Source organism: Eleginops maclovinus, chromosome 5 (assembly GCF_036324505.1).
Source record: "Eleginops maclovinus isolate JMC-PN-2008 ecotype Puerto Natales chromosome 5, JC_Emac_rtc_rv5, whole genome shotgun sequence".
NCBI lineage: Eukaryota > Metazoa > Chordata > Actinopteri > Perciformes > Eleginopidae > Eleginops > Eleginops maclovinus.
The window spans coordinates 16,478,779-16,483,779 of NC_086353.1; the positions used below are offsets into that span (position 1 = coordinate 16,478,779).

Sequence of the window (5,001 nt, forward strand, 5' to 3'; positions counted from 1 at the left end):
TCCTTAATGTCGAGACATCATTACACATTTAATTGAGTGTGAAGATAACTAAATGATCTTATCATTTCAATGATCCTTTCAAGTATCACCAACTTACTCACCTGTTAGTTACAGTGGTATATAATCCGTGTATCATTCGTTCATTTGTTTTTCCGATTTCAAAACCAAAACCAGAAATCGGATTACGGTTCGTTTTCTCGTTTTTCCGATTTCAAAACCAAAACCAGAAATCGGATTACGGTTCGTTTTCTCGTTTTTCCGATTTCAAAACCAAAACCAGAAATCGGAACCAGAAATCGGATTACGGTTCGTTTTCTCGTTTTTTCGATTATGCACCCCCAAAAATGGAAAATGAAACAATCGGATAACAAATGAACGAATGATACACGGATTCTTGCGCAGGGCTGGCAGGGCTCGTTTGGTTGTCAGGGAAACCAAACAATCGCGAGCCACAGGGTAAAAGATCATCGGTGCCTACTGTATGAAGCAGCTTGTAACATGGGGGTTTTGAGCATTTGATCTAAATAAATACGTCATATGTTTAATCCTTACTTTAGCAATCTCCATCGTAGCCTATTCGCGTAGGTCTGTCATTGTTATGTGCATTGTTGTTGTTGGCTGATATCAGGCTAGCTTACTATGAAAAACCCATGAAAGTCCATATAGGCATACAAGAGTAGACCTAGGAAATCACCTTATCACCACTGTTGGGCAAGTTACTCAAAAACTGTAAAGCAGCCTACTGATCAGGCCTACCCAATAGGCATAGGCCTACTGTCTTTTCAACCCTTACACTACCATAGGCCTATTACTATTTAAAATGTAGGCCTAAGGCATTACTTTTGCATTACTTAAGTAACTTTAACAGACTAAAAAAATTGCAGGTTCAGGAATAGCTTTCTGACCCACCACACTGAACACCATTAAAATCCAGGTTACAGTAAAATGTATTGTAACTTAAGTTACTAGCATTGTAACTAGTATATATTACAGTTCCCCCCTCTGCAATGCCTTACATTAGTTACAGGACATAAATAAATAATGCATTACAGTAATTAAATACTTTTGTAATGCTTTATTCCCAACACTGCTTATCACGTGGGTGATATCAACAAAATACAACAATACGATAAGATAGATAAATAAACTTTATTGTCCGTTAAGAAAGCTTTCTGCTGAGGAGTTCTTGTAGTTGGTGGTAGTAGATTGAATCTCCTGTCTGGTGGGAGTTGATGAAGGGGATGAGAGGGTCCTCTATCATAAATCTTAATTCTTATGGTAGTCAGCGTAGAGAAGCTTAAGCAGGAGTGATGTCATAGACTGCAGAGAAAAATGTTGAGGAATAAAGATGAAGTCTTGGAGAACTGTGGCCTATCCAATGGAACTTGAAGGACACTGTCCGGTGGGATAACAAAGTAAGACTCTTCGGAAACAGACGCAAGAGAAGCAGATCCCAAATCAGGAACATCACATTGCTGTGGAAGAAGACAGAAAAAAACCAGGTATGAGTATATGGGTGGTTGACGTGAACTCAAATCCAAAGTGAAAAAAATAATAATTCAAAAATATATGTCCAATGACATATAATTATATTCCCTTATATGTGAATAATTCAAAACTGAATGTGTCCATTTCTAATTCTTCATATATTTTGCATATTATTCACTTTTTGGTGTGGTAGTCCTAAAATGTGTCCACCGGTGCAATGACATAAAGAATGCCATTATTTAATTCAGAGAATGTTGGACAGGTAAGATAGATAAGCACAAGGCATATTAGTTTGTCCCAATTATATTTCCACATCAAACATACCCCCAACAAATTCAGAATTATGTTATTTATATACTATAAGATGTACACATAGAGACTTAACCCAAATGTCTGGGTTACATTCATTATAATTTGTATAAAACTCAAGGAATCTTCATTTCATCCTTAAAGCTGCATAGTGATGATATCATTGTTATACTATCCAACACTTTTTACATACATTTTTCATTAAAATACCTTTTCCCCTCACAATTCAATTTGTCGCACCACGGGACCTTTTGTTGCACCGTTGGACAACAGAATACTAGTATGACTATGTTGTGTACAGTCAAATTTATTATTTTAAATTCAGTCAAAACACAGGTAAAATATATATTTTTAATTGAATTCCAGTGTTTCCTCGCTTTGTTTGTGTTTTTTTGTTAGCACGTTTATCCATATTCCGTCTTTGCACGAGGCGTTGATTCTTTCGCCTAAATGTATTTACTCTTCTTCTTTCAGCCTCAAGTTCCTTCATTAATTTCTCATTTTGTTTTTGTAGTTGTAGGCTTACTCACCTTTTGAATAGATGTCAGGACAGCTTCTTCCAGCTCTTGGTCTGTGATGTGCCCCTTCCGTCTCAGCCCAACGTCGCCACAGAATCTCCTCACCGACATCTCCGAGGACCCCTTAATTCCCATACTCTTCAATGTCTCAGACATTTCGGCGTGAGTTTTCCCCGACAGAAAGAGTTGATTTATCATCTCGTAGTGAGACTCCAAATTAGCCATGTTTCCTTACAGATCAGTTGTGGCATGAGTCAGTTGTTGGCTCGCGATCGGTTTCCCTGACAACTAACATTCCCAGGATTTGTTATCCGAATGTTTCATTTTCCATTTTCCGTTTGGGGGTGCATAATCGAAAAACGAGAAAACGAACCGTAATCCGATTTCTGGTTCCGATTTCTGGTTTTGGTTTTGAAATCGGAAAAACGAGAAAACGAACCGTTATCCGATTTCTGGTTTTGGTATTGAAATCGGAAAAACGAGAAAACGAACCGTTATCCGATTTCTGGTTTTGGTTTTGAAATCGGAAAAACAAATGAACGAATGATACACGGATTGTATATCCAGCGCGTTCGTCTCCAGTGCTAGTCTCTCCACTGAAGCGCTGTCAGAATGCAGGCACGTTGGAGGGGGCGTGGCCCAACATGTTGCGAATATGGGGCTTGTAGCAGAAGTGACGAATGACAATATAAAACGACTTGATAAAAAAAAATACTAATGCATTTATTTCAGCTTTATACCATTTCTGTTCATGAGGGTTTGTTGTATTTTTTTTTTTTTTTTCGTGCCGTGAGGTTGGGGGGGCCGGCAGGGTGGCCATACTCTGACCAATGGTGGCCGTGGCCCCCCCTGGCCACCACGTGGCCACGCCCCTGCTGGCACCGTGGCACTCGATTGGCATTTGCCATAGAACAACAGATTTGGCAGGTACGCCACCGGTGCCCTGTGCTTCTCACAGAGGAGAGCAGGTTCACCCTGAGCATGTGATAGACGTGTAGGGTCTGGAGAAGCCATGGAGAACGTTATGCTGCCTGTAACATCGTTCAGCATGACCAGTTTGGTGGTGGTTCAGTGATGGTCTGGGGAGGCATATCCATTAACGGACACATAGACCTCTACAGGCTAGACGGTGCTATGGCACCTTGCCTGCCATTAAGTTTCGATATATATCCTTTATTAAACCAGGTAAAAATCTCATTGAGATTAAAATGTATTTTTCAAGAGCGACCTGGCCAGGAAAGCAGCATGATGAAGAATTTGATACTATTGTACGGCCCCCACGCTCGACCGACCTAAATCCAATAGAACACCTCTGGGACATTATGTTTCGGTCCATCCGACCCCGCCAGGTTGCATCTCAGACTAGTCAAGGAGCTCACTGATGCCCTGGTTCAGATCTGGGATGAGGTACACCAGGACACCATCCGTTGTCTCATTAGGAGCATGCCCCGGTGTTGTCAGGCATGGATACAAGGACGTGGGGGCAATAAACAGTACTGAGTACCATTTTGAGTGGCTGCAATGGAATTTCAGCAAAACGCCTGCCGCATAATTTTTTCACTTTGATTTTCGTGAAGTCTTTGAATTCAAACCACTTAAGGTTGATAATTTTCATTTCCCTCAAGCCATGTGGCGTCCTTTCGTAACACATTACCCAGCCCAGATCAGTATAGTTTTCCAGCATGATTTCTTTCATGAAGTATTCCTTTAATTTGTTTGAGCAGAGTAAAGGCCGATTTATGGTTCAACGTCGACGCAACGCAAGCAGAAGAACGAGCGACGACGATAGACATCAAAAGAATCTGGGTCAGTCTTTACAAAAAACATTGCGCCCCCTACCGTTGTGGCGATGAATTGCATTGCGTCACGTAAACCCGACGCAGAACTATAAATGTTCACGGCTGCGTCCACGCGTCTGCGTGGTCGTTGCGTTACGTCGACGTTGAATCATACATCGGCCTTTACTTGGAGCACCCCTGTTCAATTCTGTAGATAAGACCAGTTCGACTGGGAATACTGGTTTTATTTTTGGCACTGAGCTTTTTGGGGCAAACCTCCCAGCTTACATTTTCATATTTACCTTGCATTATTTTAACAACTTCCCTATTTAAACTGTACTATAGATATACAAGTTATTTTGCAGTGGTTGTAAAAAGGATTGAGGAATTATCTTTTGCATCTGTGTTTTCCATTGTTGATTGTTTTACAGCATTGGTGAATCATATCAAACCACGTGGCATGCCTCCAGAGGAAATGCAGCTGCCGGTGACAGCCTGAACATGAGGATGAGACGTGGAGGATGACGACAGCAACTTGGCTGATATGAAAGAACAAAGCATTCCAATATTATATTGAGAGAGGAGCAGACAGGTACACCAGTTTATAGTTTGACTATAAAGAGATAAGGTGTGGAGAATGAGGGAACAAACGGCAGGATCAATGCATAAAGTAGGCATGTGAAAGAAAATACTTCATGTTTCACAAAAAAGTAAATAAATGCAGTAAGAGAAAAGAACACTACACTGACAGGACAAGTCTGACAAGTTTCACCATCTCTGTTTGGATTGATTCATCTGTCCCAGCAGTTAATCATAATACAATTGTGATATGGGGTGTGTGAATTTTATGCTGCAGTGTATACAGTGTATACAGTGTAGGTTCATATATATATGAACCTACATATACT

General features: G+C 40.6%; 1 long non-coding RNA gene across 1 annotated transcript; it reads right to left on the reverse strand.

The window, feature by feature from the left end:
• Positions 1 to 1,135: 1,135 nt before the first annotated feature.
• LOC134864304 (uncharacterized) lies at positions 1,136 to 2,854 on the reverse strand. Its single transcript, XR_010165816.1, has 2 exons — positions 2,328 to 2,854; positions 1,136 to 1,475 (listed from the first exon to the last, which is right to left on the reverse strand). It is a non-coding gene; the product is annotated as an uncharacterized LOC134864304 (long non-coding RNA).
• Positions 2,855 to 5,001: the final 2,147 nt, after the last annotated feature.